At 40.0% G+C, this 15,195-nt stretch overlaps 1 long non-coding RNA gene across 2 annotated transcripts in view; it reads right to left on the bottom strand.

The window, feature by feature from the left end:
• LOC122548666 overlaps positions 1-14,992 on the bottom strand; it is a 21,001-nt gene extending 6,009 nt beyond the window's left edge. The window contains exons 1-4 of one of the 2 annotated variants that reach the window (XR_006311295.1): positions 14,399-14,992; positions 14,039-14,316; positions 8,320-8,403; positions 4,335-4,423 (exon numbers count right to left, since the gene is read on the bottom strand). This is a non-coding gene — a long non-coding RNA (uncharacterized LOC122548666). Of the gene's footprint in view, positions 1-3,273; positions 4,424-8,319; positions 8,404-14,038; positions 14,317-14,398 lie in introns of those variants that run through there. The other variant, XR_006311294.1, reaches the window with a different exon arrangement.
• Positions 14,993-15,195: the final 203 nt, after the last annotated feature.

Below are 15,195 nucleotides of genomic sequence, written 5' to 3'. Positions count from 1 at the left end.
CCACCCTCTCCTCCCTGACCTATCACCTTCATCCCCTCCCCCACTCACCCATTGTACTCTATGCTACTCCCTCCCCCTCACCTTCATCCCCTCCCCCACTCACCTATTGTACTCTATGCTACTTTCTCCCCACCCTCACCCTCCTCTAGCTTATTCCTGATGAAGGACTTTTGCCCGAAACGCCGATTTTACTGCTCCTTGGATGCTGCCTGAACTGCTGTGCTCTTCCAGCACCACTAATCCAAAACATGGGGGGCCATTCATACTTAATCATCACTTTATTTACAAGTGATGATTTTTTAGTGTAAAAGTATCATATTCTTAAAACATCTCAAATTGCAACACATTATTATTTAAAACTGGTTTCACGCCTCAATCACATCTTCCCTTGTTCCTGGACTGATATTTTGGAGCTCTTTAAATTATGCCTATAACACTCAATGGATCTTTAGGTGATAAGTATGTAAGTTAGCTTGCTGAGCTGGAAGGTTTGTTTTCAGACGTTTCGTCACCATGACTAGGTATATCATCAGTGAGTGTCTCTGGTAAGTCCCACCTCTTTTATAGGTCTTGGTTTCTTAAGGTGGGTGATGTCATTTCTGGCTTTATTTTCCAAGAGAAGATAGATGGGATCTAAGTCGTTGTGTTTATTGATGGAGTTCTGGTTAGAATCCCATGCCTCTAAGAATTCTCGTGCGCGTCTCTTTAGATGAATTGCTGACTTGCTCCCAACTACCCGTTCCAACACCTATGCAGAAATTGCTTCTTTTTCAGAAACATATCAAAAATTCACAATGCAGAAGGAGGTCATTCAGTGCATCTCACAGTTTGCTTTCTTTTTGTAGCTCTCTCTGTGATATCTTTATTCTTAATTTATAAAACTGGTTAACATTCCTGACCAGTGGTCTTGTGTTGCCCTCCGACTGCCAGGAATTTTTACTTATGTTTTTGAAATATTGAATTTGATGGCATATTGCTGAAACAGGCAAACGTTTTTGGGGGGGGGGGGAATGGTTGGGAGATTGGAGAAAAAATGAACTGAGGAGAGCAGTGAAGAAAGAAAGCACAAAAAGAAATTAGTTAACTCACTGCAGCAATGACACTACAAGGTTAACTTCAGCAGGTCAAGTTCTCCATTGCTATTACATTTATTCATGAATTTTTAAAATATAGGCAATAGTCAGTTTATTTTAACTAGTTAGTGAATTTTACCGATTGGCCATTTTACTTTATAATGTAATGCTTACAGCATGGCTTTTGACAGAGACAAAACCACGCTAAAGTTTGTTCTTGTTGCAGTACTGCTGCTTGTGTGCTGTTAGACACTACCTTGTTTCCTCCTGTGTTAAACTCCAAAAGTAAAAATGGTAACTAACAGCAGACTCTTGTTTGTAAATAAATCCACCATATATACAAAGCCAGGGTGCGGCAATCAAATGCGCTGCATTAGGCTGGATGCCTGTGGCTAGAATCGTTCACATGCTGAGCTTGCGGAGCTATCAGACTGAAGACCAGAACCTAGGCCAAATATTTTTTTCTAGTGTAAGAAAGATTAATGGAGGCCACTGTTATCCAAATTCCAGTAGCAACTTACAAAGGAACAATGACAGAAGTTTGGGAAAGCTTCATCAGTCTGCCCTCTGTCGTTATCTTTGAAGTCAGAGTTTGTTGAATGGTATAGCAGAAGATAAAATTGTGGAGAGAAAGGTTTATTAAATGACTTCAATAAATGCAATAGTAACAAAAGCCTGGGCTCAAAGTAGGATTTTCTACTTTTGTGACAATGATCATCTGGGTGTAAATTATTCTCAACATTTTCCTGTAGTAAAGAATAAAATCAAAGAGTCATCGAGATGTACAGCAAGGAGACAGACCCTTTGGTCCAACCCATCCCTGCCAACCAGATATCCTAAATAAATGTAGTCCCAGCTACCAGCACGTGGTCCATATCCCTCTAAACCCTTCCTATTCATATACCCATCCAGATGCCTTTTAAATGCTGTAATTGTACCAGCCTCCACCACTTCCTCTGGCAGCTCATTCCATACATGCACCACCCTCTGCATGAAAACATTGTCCCAAAGGTCCCTTTTAAATCTTTCCCCTCTGACGCTAATCCTATGCCCTTTAGTTCTGGACTCCCTCACCACAGGGACAAGACCTTGTCTATCTACTCTACCCATTCCTCTCATGATTTTATAAACCTCTATATAAGATCACCTCTCAGTCTCCAATGCTCTATCAAAAATAGCCCCAGCCTATTCAGCCTCTCTCTAATAGCTCAAATCTTCCAACCTTGGCAATCCCTGTAAATTTTTTCTGAACCCTTTCAAGTTTCACAATATCCTTCCTATAGCAGGAGACCAGAATTGCACGCAGTATTCCAATTGGTGGCATGTGGCTCAGTGGTTAGTACTGCTGCCTCACAGCACCAGGATCCCAGCTTCAATTCCAGCCTTGGGTAACTGTCTGTGTGGAGTTTGCTCATTCTCCCCGTGTCTGCATGGGTTTTCTCCGGGTGCTCTGATTTCTTCCCACAGTCCAAAGATGTGCAGGTCAGGTGAATTGGCCATGCTAAATTCCCCATAGTGCTAGGTGCATTAGTCAGAGGGAAATGGGTCTGGGTGAATTACTCTTCGGTGGGTTGGTGTGGACTGGTTGGGTCAAAGGGCCTGTTTCCACACTGTAGAAAATCTACTCTAATCTAACCAATGTCCTGTACAGCCACAACATGACGTCCCAAGAACAGAGTCAAAGACTCTATACTCCTATACTCAATGCACTGATCAATAAAGGCAAGCATACCAAATGCTTTCTTCACTATCCTATATACATGGGACTCCACTTTCAAGGAACTATGAACCTGCACCCCAATATCTCTTTGTTCAGCAACACTCCCTAGGACCTTATCATTAAGTATATAAGTCCTGCTCTGATTTGCCTTTCCAAAATGCAGCACCTCGCATTTATCTTAATTAAACTCCATCTGCCAGTCCTGGGCCAATTGACTCATCTGATCAAGATCCTGTTGTACTCTCACGTAACATTCTTTGCTATCCACTTCACCTCCAATTTTGGTGTCATTTGCAAACTTACAATGCATATCTCCTGTGTTCACATCCCAATAACATTTTTATTCAAGTTTTTGCTTGTTTTCATATCAAACATACAACTTACCATAAATCAATGCAGTCCAGCAACAGTTTAGAACATCATTCTCTTTTACTTATCTTGCATAGTCTTCTTTGCAATTAAATATTTAATGCTGGCAGTTTTAATGCAACTACAAATACGTTATCATAAGCAGTATTTTTAATTAATTTTCTTTATTCTTTTAGCAGATCTGGGTGCTACTGGCAAGGCAAGTGTTTGTTGCCCATCCAAAATTGTTCTTCAACTGAATGTCTTGTTGGCCCATTGAGAGCAGTCAAGTGTTAGCCCTATTGCTGTGTGTCTGAAATCACCTGGGGGCTACACTGGGCAACAATAACTGATTTTCTTCCTGTCACACCTCCCTGGGATAGTATGCTGCACATCAAGCCCTAAATCTAAGCCCTAAATCTATTCTGAGTGGTTACAAAACAGTAAAAATATTAATAAAAGTGCGTAATGTCTCCAGTTCACCTCTCAGACAGACGCAAGGTAATAGAAATCATTGACCAGGTTTCTGTACAGAACAATAACTACTATTTATTATAAGTAAACAGATTCTACCACAGATAAACATATATCAACTGCTGACCTATGATGCTGTTAGTTATATCTCTAATCCTCTTATAAATCTATTGCCCTACACACACAGGCAGACAAAAATAAATGGCATTATGGATGGAGAAAAATGAATGGGGATGGCAGTTCAATGGCCGCAGTCCACAGGGTTCACTGAAATGGCCCTTTTCTTGGCCAAGACTGACTGTTCTTCAATCTCTTTTCTGCAAGTTCTTTTCATTTCTTCACAACAGCCAAAGTTGCTTGGTACATTAATTATAAAGTCCCATTGCTGCTGGTTAAAAGTCACAGCTTACAGCTACAGAGAGTAGGTACACTGGCTTTCTTCAAGTTTTCTGCATTTTACAGGGGGAGCAAGACACACCATCTGTCCCTTGCAGCAGTCTGAAGGTTTCTGTCAGCGTCGGGCTACACCACCCAGGAGCCAGAGAATTGTTGTCAGGCTGGTGGCCTTTGTCAACCATAGTGGATCACTGCTCCACAACCCAATTAATAATCACACTGCTGACTGAATCTCACTTTGTACACAGCCTCTAGCACCAGGCCATCCACAACAACTTCCTCATCACTTGGGAAAAAAAAGCAGCAGTATAAACATGGCTCACCATGAGGTTCAGTAACTAGCTTTTTAAGAGTGCAGCAAATCCTTCAACAATCTTTAGTATTAAACAGTTCTTTTTTTTTCTATTTCAGTCTGCAACCAAAAGTACAGAAAAATAAAATTAATTGCAGTCTTGACACATTAGCAAACCAGATGGGTTTTACAACAGTGGATGGCACCTTTACACTGAAACTGGCTTTCAATTCTAGATTTTACAATTGTTCAAAATACTACTGGCTGCCATGGTAGAATCTGAACTTGTGTTATTAGAGCATTGGACTGAGTCTCTGAATTAGCAGTCCAATGACATTACCATTACAGAATCTATGCCCCACAAAGCCAAGTATCTGGTTCATCATCTGTGATTAATCTGATTTCAAACAACTAAAAATGACCTTCAAAGAAATGAGGCAGAAACATTTGTTAATTACACTGGTGTACAATAGGTAGTTTTAGTAAATTGAAAAAATATTTAAAACTTTTTAAAAATATACATATGTTTGCACTTGAGACTCAAATAGTAATTTAATTTGCACATCATCCTTGAAGATCTGCAAACAAGCATAACGAATGGAAATTCTCAGCGGTAATTAATTCAATCTGAAAGCATAGCCAGTTTCGTGGGTGCAGCTTTCTTTCATCACAATTGCTCATAAACTCACATAATAATCACAGGAACTCAATTCAGAATCGAAAATAATTCATGCATTGGTTTGACTAATTTCTGTGGAATTACACTCAGAAAAGTAGCAGACCCCAGGGGAATCTCTATCCCTACGTATTTAGTGTTGGCAGTTTTCGAAACCGATTGTTTTCCGTTTCATAGAGGACTATATTATTAATCTCCTCTTGATGTCTCTGCAAGCAGGGTGTGGACAGCTACCTCTAAATAAAAACAAGCTTCTGCATGAACGAAAGCAGCCCCTCACCGGATTAGTGTGCTTGAGAATGTTAGTTTGGCTGAGATAATAGTACAGTCATTTTGGGAGTGAAAAGTGTCTTTTTATTCAGTCCCAGGATGGGTGGATATTTGGTAAGGCCTGCATTTATAATTCAGCTTTGCTTGCCTTTTCAAAGATGGTGGCATTCACCTTCTTGGATTTGCAGTCATAGAGTGATGGAGTCAGAGAGATGTACAGCACGGAAACACACCTTTCAATCCAACTCGTCCATGCCGCCCAGATATCCTAACCTAATCTAGTCCCATTTTCCAGCACTTGGCCCAAATTCCCTCTAAACCCTTCCTATTCATATACCCATCCAGGTGCCTTTTAAATGCTGTAATTGTACCAGCTTCCACCACTTCCTCTGGCAGCTCATTCCATACATACACTAACCTCTGTGTGAAAAAGTTGCCTCTTAGGTCCCTCTCACCCTTAACCTATGCTCTCTAGTTCTCGACTCCCCCACCACAGGGAAAAGACCTTGTCTATTTATCCAATCCATGCCCCTCATGATTAACCTCTATAAGGTCACTCCTCAGCCTTCAATGCTCCAGGGAAAACAGCCCCAGCCTATTCAGCCTCTCCTTATAGCTCAAATTTTCCAACCCTGGCAACATCCTTGTAAATCTTTTCTGAACCCTTTCAAGTTTCACAACATCCTTCTGATACAAAGGAGACCAGAATTGCATGCAATATTCCGAAAGTGGCCCAATCAATGCCCTACACAGCTGCAATGTGACCTCCCAACTCCTGTACTCAATGCTCTGACCAATAAATGAAAGCATACCAAACACCTTCTTCACTCTCCTATCTACCTGTGACTCTACTTTCAAGAGACTATGAACCTGTACTCCAAAGTCTGTTTGTTCAGCAATACTCCCTAGGACCTCACTATTAAGTGTATAAGCCCTGCTCTGATTTGCTTTTCCAAAATGCAGCACCTAGCATTTATCTAAATTAAACTCCATCTGCCACTTCTCAGCCCATTGGCCCAACTGATCACATTTAGGGAAGACCAGGTAAGGATGGTAGATTCCCCTCCTTAAAAAGGGTGTGAATGAGTGAATTAGATTTTTTTTAATGACAATCAGTAGCTCTGTGGCCATTATTACAGATGCTAGCTTTTGATTCCTGGATGGAATTGGAATTTTCAGCTTTGGTGATGGGATTTGAATTAATGGATGAATCAGCATTGGCCCAAATCCATCTCTTGCAGGACATTTTGATTCAATATTCTGCCCATTGATCAGGGCAAGACCTATACTCCCAAAGGGGGAGATGGTTGCATCGTGGAAATGTCACTGGACAATTAATGTAGAGACCCAAACTTATTTTCTCTACATAGAGATTAAATCCTAAGAGACATTTAAATGCAGTAAATAAATTGGGAATATATAAGGCTAGGGAATGGTGACCAACACAGCTATCATCGAATGGTTCACTGATGACCTTCAGGGAAGGAAACCAGTTATCCTAACCTGGTTTGGCCTACATGTGACTCTGAGAATGGAGTTGTTTCTTAGCTACCTTCTGCCTTGGCACAATAAGCCACTTGCCTTTTTCTTTATTCATTCAGGGTGGACTTCATTCGCTTGACCAGTACTTATTGCCCATCTCCAATTTCCCTAGAGAAAGTAGTGGTGAGCTGCCATCTTGAACTGCTGCAGTCCATATGCTGTAGATTGACCCACAATGCCATTGGGGAGGAAATTCCAGGATTTTTATCAAGTGACAGGGAAGGAACGGTGACATATTTCCAAGTCAGGATTTTGGCTTGGAGCAAAACGTGGTGTTCCCATATACCTTTTTCCTTGTCCTTCTAGATGATAAGATTTGTGTATTTGGAAGGTGTTAAGGATTCTTGGTCAATTTCTGCAGTGCATCTTATAAATGGGAAACACTTCAGTTCCTGCATGTATGTGGTAGAGGGAGTTAATGTGGCGTCAATCAAGCTCGCTTTTTTGACCTGATATATTTTTGGAGCTGCATCTATTCAGGCAAGTGGAGAACATTCCACCAGGTTAAAGGACATTTAAGGATAGGCAACAAATACTGGCCCTGCCAGCAATGCGCCCATCCCAGGAGACAATAAAACAAGCTATGTAGTCCCAGAAGCACTCAGTGAAGTTTGTTGTTGAAACTGATGACAAGGTGAGATGTAGGGATAGTGGTTCACCACAGGAGCTCTGGATTCATCAATTCCTTCTAAAAAACATCAATGTAATAATAAACAGGGAATGTGATTTCTTGATGTTGATTGAAGAATTCTTATTGGACAGAACTGCTCATCTTCAAAATAGTCAATATTTTCATTCTCTTGAGAGCAGACAGTGTGGGCTTAATGTCTCATCCAAAAGAGAATGCCTCAGGGAGGACTGCACTCCTTTCACACTGAAATGGAATGCTAGCCTTGGTTTTAGAGCACAGTCATGCAGTGTGACAAAACAGCATTTAAAAGGCAGCTGGATAGGTATATGAATGGGAAGGGTTTAGAGGGATATGGTCCCAGTACTGTCAAATGGGACTAGATTAGGTTAGGATACCTGGTCAGCATGGATGCGTTGGACCGAAGTGTCTGTTTCCATGCTGTATGTCTCTATGACTATAACTCTAAGAGTGGGAGTGCGACTAAGCAAGCCCCAGCCGATAACCAAATAAAATTATGTGTGAATTAGGACCAGAATTGATCCCTCAGGTCAGCCTCATCATTCAATTTGGAATTTCAAATTGGATTTTGCAGCATTTCAATTGGAGGCTAGTGCTTCCAAATAAACTTGTTGGACTATAACCTGGTTCTGGGTGAATTTTAGTTCAATTTAACATCATTCATTTAAGCAGATCTGAAACTTTCCATTCCTGCTTGCCATTGAGAACTTTTCACCCATTTGCTTATCAAAAATCAATTTACAGCTGCTTTAAAACCATTCAAAGACTCTGCTTCCACCACCTATTGAAGAAGGGAATCTTTTCTCATCCTGAGAAAAATATTTCTTATCATATATCTTAAATAGGCAACTCCTTTTATTAAAAGAAACACAGTAATACCTAGTTCTTGCTCAAATGTAAGCAGCTTTTTCACATCCATCCTGTCAAGACCCTTTAATCCAGTGATGTCTTTTTTGGGCATAACTGTAAAAAAACATATTTCATCAGAACAATTCACAAGAATACCAGTGTAAGGGAAAATGACATTTATATTGCATGAGAGAAGAGGGTTCCTTACAATTTAGAGTCATGCATTTGCATGTACTGGAAGCTATGTATATTAACTCATAGAACAGTGCTCTTTGCAGACTGAAGTTCAGAAAGGCATGCACTGTACATGATATTAAAATCCCTTAAAGATGTAGATTTGTGTAGGAGGGAACTATGAAAAACTCCATCATGGATATCAGAAAATAATATTTCTAAAACAGGACATGGAGACAGGACACATATAGCACACATATGCTATTGATTAAATTCATACTCAGCACAGACAACAATAAGTTATAAATACTAGTTTAATCACTGCAAAAGGAGACCTATGGAGACAATATCAGTTCTGATCATAAAAATGTTATTATCAGAAGAAACACTGGAGCAATCCAACTGAGAAGAATAACGAAGATCTTTGTTACATGAATACTATTAAAAATAGGATTAAAAACACTCAGACAGAAAAATGAACCATCTTTGCTGATAAAATCATTTTTCATTTAAGAATCTCTACAGTGTGGGATCAGGCCATTCAGCCCACCAAGTCCATACCAACCATCTGAACAACATTCTAAACCAGACCTACCTATCCCCATGATCCTGCATTTTCAATGGCTATTCCATTTAGCCTGCACATCCCTGGACACTATGGGCAACATAGCATGGCCAATCCATTTAACCTGCACATCTTTGGACAATGGGAGGAAACCTATGCAGACATGGGGAGAACGTGCAAACTCCATGCTCACAGTCGCCCGAGGCTGGAATCAATCCTGCGCCCCTGGTGCTGTCAGTAACAATGCGAATCACTGAGCAATTGTGCTGCACTTAAGATTTAAGTTTGAAGGAAAATAAAGGAGAGTTGAAAAATATTTTTAAAATTAACAAAAATTGCTTCAAAGCTCAACTTCATAAATAAATCCTCATTGAATAATAAAGGAATTCATTCTTAAATACAGCAGTGCATGAAAGTAGAAGGAATCTATTGCAAGAGGATAGACACCCATATTTGCAAAGCAGGACAAGTCAAAATAATAAGAACAAGATCCTTTCACTAAAACTTGAGACATATTAGAAACCTTCAGAGTAAAGTTATATTTTTGGTGTTGATGGACGTTTTGAATATATGGTTAGATATTTATTCTTAGCTCTTCTTTGACATTCTTCTATTTCTTAGAAATTCTTGAATCATCATAAATAATATTAGACGATTAGATTTGTATTACATTTTTTATTAGATTTCAGAATAGTTCATTCACTTAAAGTTATTACTTGTTACTTTCTGTTCATTGACAATTAGTAAATAGTTCCAAGTTTTTCAACTGCAGCTGAGACAGACCTTCATATCGTACCCATTTCAGTGAAAAAGTGAACTTTTTGAAGAGAAATATTCTGGATCCTTAACCCATCTGGGATATTTATAATATAGCTAAGGCTTATTAAAATTAAGCAGGTTATTTGGACCATGGTAACATTTTCAGACAGCCTCTTCTCCTATGGGATGGTTATATAAATCTTGCAAACATAAAACTTAAACAAAAAAGTATTTGTGAAATTGGCCAGTTTGAACTCAGCAGTTGAAATTTATCCGGGAAATACTCCTGATCCAAGTTAGCTCTAAAAAAAAAAGCTATAAATCACTTCAATATTCCATTTGCCAGATCTTTGCCCATTCACTTAAGCTATCTTTATCCTTTTGTAGCCTCTTCACAACTTACTTTCCTACCTATCATCAGCAAACCTGCCAACAATACCTATGGTCCCTTCATTCCAGTCTTTTATATAAATGGCAAAAAGCTGAGGCCTCAGCACTGATCCCTAGGGCATGCCTTCGTTACATCTTCCAATGAAAAAATGAACCTTATATTTCCTTAATGTTTCCTGTGAGCGAGCCAATCTTCTATCCAAGTCTGCAGATTACCTCTACACCATGATGTGACCGATTATTACATTTTTTCTGGAAATCTACATACAGTGCAGCCATCAATTTCCCTTTACCCACAGGCACCTGTTACTTCCTCAAAGATCTTCAATAAAGTGGTTAAACATTATTTCCCTTTCGCAAATCCATGTTGACTATGCCAGAGTACCTTGAATGTTTCAAAGTGCCCTGCTATAGTGTTTTTAATAAAAGCTTCCAATATCTTCCCCGTGACATATGGCAAGCTAACTGGCTTGTAGCTTCCTGCTATATAACTCCCTTTATGATTAATAACGTTAACTTTGCTATTTTCCAATCAAGTGGAACTTTCCCAAAATTTAGTGAATTCTTGGAAATTAAAAATGCCTCAATCATATCACTAGCCACTTCTTTGACATCTGTCGGGACCGGGGAACTTGACAACCTTCACTGAAGGTTATTGTTGATATCATTCCTGCGACCTCCAAAAAACGTATTAAATTGAATGTTTAATCTCAGTTCTGGCCATCTGTGATAATATTTATTAGTTTCACCTTCTTAAGGTTTCAATTCATGGTATGGAGTATAAAAACTGTGCCCTGACCTGATCAAATGAATGGCCTCTACTCTCCCACCTAGCAATAATGCTGAAGTATTATTTCTTTGCTTGCAAGCAGAACAAATCTTGTGGGTTACAGTCAACAATAGTGTGCCAGTTTCTGCTGAAGGAATAAAATTGAATTTACATAAGGTTAATGGTCTGTACCAAAGGGACTAACAAGGGCCAATATCCACAAAAATATTTTTAGAATACTTACAACCTTATAAAGAAAATAAGGTTAGAAGAATGTTTGATATATAAATTTAATTACATTTTAAAACACGGTACTCTCTAAATTTAAATAACTTACCACATTTTATTGATTTTTTTTCCCCTTTCAGGATTCAGGTAACTAATATGGGCACTTGGGAATGTTCGAAGTGGAAATTTTAACTCCTGGATATTAGAGAAACCTAACAAACAGTCAGCCTGTCTGGTAGCCAAAGTTCCTCTCTCCAAGTGCTGCCTCCAGCCACTTAGGAATTCAATTAATTAAATTTCCCACTGATACACTTCACTCACTGCGCTGCCATCTCCCTCCCTCCCATTCTCACTCCACTCTGTTTCCCACTGTCTTTTTGCAGAAGTCCCATATAGGATATGGGCATTGCTGGCATGACCAGCATTTGTTGCCCATTTCTTACCGCGTTTGAATGGTTTTTTAGGCCATTCCAAGGTCAACTGAATATCAATCACCTTGCTATAGATCTGGATTCACATGTAGACCAGGCCTGGTAAGGATGACACATTTCTGAGATGGCATTAGGGAATCTGTTCGGTATGGTTTGAAGTTAAATTCCACCAGTTGCCTTGGTGGGATTTGAACACAGGTCCCTGCTACGTTAGCCTACACACCCAGATTATTCAGTCAGTGATATTATCACTACATCACCATCTCTCATACCTGCTTCCCTGCCTGTGGTGTATTGAGAAAGTATATGATAATGAAATGGCAATGTATATCATGCTGTGCAGAAGCAACAGCAGTCAAGGACAAGAGACTGTGAAGAGTAGTTATTACCAGCAAAAGACCACTTTATGGGGACAATGTCATCTACAGTTGTGCAAATCAAATATCTTTACCATCTACTAGGATCACGCAACAGTTACTAACAGGAAAGGGTAGGCATCACAGGCCACAGCTACCAGCAGAGACAAGGATAGTCAACGCTCCAACATCCATCTTTCACTAGCCCCTCACGACATCCCTCTGCCTCCCTCCCTGCACTCAGCAAAAGGCCTCACCCCTATAAGCTTCACTCCCATTTCTCCACCCCCAAACTCTCTCCCTCTCCTCTGCCCATTGCCTTGTATGAATTCATTGGGTTTATTTCTGGCTGTTGCATGCTGGGTGGCTCAGACCTGTGACCTACAAATACTGAACAGCACTAACTGAGGCCCTCAGTTAGATATCTCACATGGAGCCAAAGTCCAAGACAGCTGGGAAAAGGTCTGGACCCTCACCTTCTGTTTCTACCTCAGCATGGTCTCAGAACTCTACAAAAACATCAGTACAACCACAAACAGTGACACACTGTTTATAGGGTAAATGCATTAACAATGGCAGGAGTCCTATGATTAAATGCTTTACCAACAATCAACAAATGTTAAGGCTTCATTCATTCAGAGTGTCTCATGATCAAACCTTCAGGAATCCCTGCACTCAGTGACAATGGGCAGTGCTGCTTGATTTGCCAGCTTTGTTGAAATGGCATGGTGGCTCAGTGGTTGGCACTGCTGCCTCACAGCATCAGGGACCTGGTTTCCATTCCAGCCCTGGGTGACTGTGTGGAGCTTGCACATTCTCCCCATGAAGGTTTTCTCTGGCTGCTCCAGTTTCCTCCCACGATCCAAACTTGTACAGGCTAGATGGATTAGCATGGTAAATGTGAGGGGACAGGGTAGGGGGCTGTGTTTTGGTGGGCTGCACGTCAGTGGGCTGGACAGCCTCCTCTTGCACAGTAGGAATTCCATGTTTTGGGTACCTTTCCTTTCTAGTTGGGAAAGGCTTCACCTCAGAGAAAAATATAATGCCACAACATTGAATTCCTTGTGCGGCCGATTGCTGACGTAAAATTGTTGATGCCATCATAAAGTTCTTCAAGGAACTCAGTACTTGCAAGTCTAATTTTGGCATTCTGCTCTCAGGTACATCGTATCTGACACTCAAGTATTCCTGCTGTTTCCATTGAGACTGATAGAATAAAACAATTCCTATTGGCTCACTGAAAGGATCACATGACAAGATTTCAAATTTAACAAAGTTAAAAATCACACAACGCCAGGTTATAGTCCAACAGGTTTAATTGGAAGCACACTAGCTTTCGGAGCGTCACTCCTTCATCAGGTGGTTGTGGAGGATAAGATTATACTCTATAATCTTAAGCTCTACAATCAGAGCTCTGAAAGCTAGTGCTTCCAATTAAACCTGTTGGACTATAACCTGCTGTTGTGTGATTTTTAACTTTGTACACCCCAGTCCAACACCGGCAACTCCAAATAATTTCAAATTTTAGGTATTTTATTCAAAGAAACTAATGCAACCCTACCCAAGCACCATGTAGTCCGCAGGATAACTGTTTTGAGAAGAAATCCAACAATCTCCCAGCTTCCAAAAGCTTCACTTATCACATAAGAACACAAGAACTAGGAATAGGCAACTCACTCCTCAATCTTGCTCCTCATTCAATACAATCACAGCTGACCTCACCTTTGCCTCAACTCCATTTTCATGTCTGCTCTCTACAACCCTCTAACCCAGTTATAAATCTGTCTATTTCCTCCTTGAATTTATATGTCCCAGCATCCATCACAGACTGGGGTTGTGAATTCCACAGATTCATACCTCTTTGACAGAAGTAATTTCTCCTCATCTTATGCTAAAGTATGACTGCTTGTTCTAGATTGTCCTACATGAGGAAATATCCTCTCTATGTCTACATTCCAAAACCTCCTTTTAGAATCATAAATACCTCAATTAGATCTCCTCTAGTCAACCTTCTCTAAGCTACCTCTAATGCAACTATATCCATTCTTCATTTCTCCCCATTTCATTGACCTGTTACCTTGGTGGACTGCCAGATGGTGTTTCTCTCAATTTCTGGAGCAGTTCTGAACTGAATAACAGTCGTAAGGACGACTAGGATGAATCCTTCTCCTCTTAGCCTCTGCAGATTGGAGCTTCTGGATTCCTTAGACTGCCAAGGGAAGTGTCTCTGTCCATAAACCATCTTTCTTCCCATATTTTCTGAATGGTGAACTTTCTGGAGGGTCACATGATGTGACTGTGTTAGCTGCAATCATTTGTCTCTCAAAGGAGCACGCCCACTCACTCTGTCACTTTCTGTCAAAGATCAGAGAAGCAGAGAATCTGTCCAGCTGTTTACGTCCTCATTTCAGGTATGAAAAATTTTTATTTCACTCACCTTGTCGCAACATGTTGCCATGGTAACAGAACTACATGGTGTGTTCCCGCAGTGTTGTGGAAACTCCTACCAATTTGATTTTCATAGCATTTGTTTTACCTTAAATTATAAAGATTTTTCAATGTGCAGCAATCTTAGAAATTTCTCATCCACAGCAATTGAAAAGTCTCTGCCATATCTGGTGTTGTAGTTAACAATTTGGGGAGGTGATGGCTTAGTGGTATTATCACTGGACTATACATCCAATGATCCAGGAAATATTCAGAGGACCTGGATTTGAAGCTTATCATAGCAGATGGTTGAATTTAAATTCAATACAAAGCAATATCTTGAATTAAGTCTCTAATGATGACCATAGAACAACTATTGATTGTTGTAAAAACACAATCTTGTCGATCAATGTCCTTTTGAGAAGGAAATCTGCTGACTTTACCTAGCATTACACTTTCCTACCTCATGCCATTTAAAAACTACTCCATATATCTATTTCTCCTACTAAAACAGATGGCATCACATTTTTTTCACATAATATTCTATCTGCCATGTTCGTACCCATTCACTGAGACTGTCCAAATCTTCCTGCAGCCAATTACATCTCCCTCACAACACACATTCTTACTCAGCTTTATGTCATCCATAAGTTTGGAAGCAATACATCTGGTCCCCAATTCCTAATTATTGACATATATTGCAAACAGCTGGGGTCTCAAATACTGATCCTTGTGGTACCAAACTAGTCACAGCTGCCAATATGAGAATGATGTATTTATTACTACTCTCTACTTTCTGTCTGTCCA

This window comes from Chiloscyllium plagiosum, chromosome 3 (genome assembly GCF_004010195.1).
Source record: "Chiloscyllium plagiosum isolate BGI_BamShark_2017 chromosome 3, ASM401019v2, whole genome shotgun sequence".
Classification (NCBI taxonomy): domain Eukaryota; kingdom Metazoa; phylum Chordata; class Chondrichthyes; order Orectolobiformes; family Hemiscylliidae; genus Chiloscyllium; species Chiloscyllium plagiosum.
This window is presented reverse-complemented; position numbering and strand designations above follow the sequence as displayed.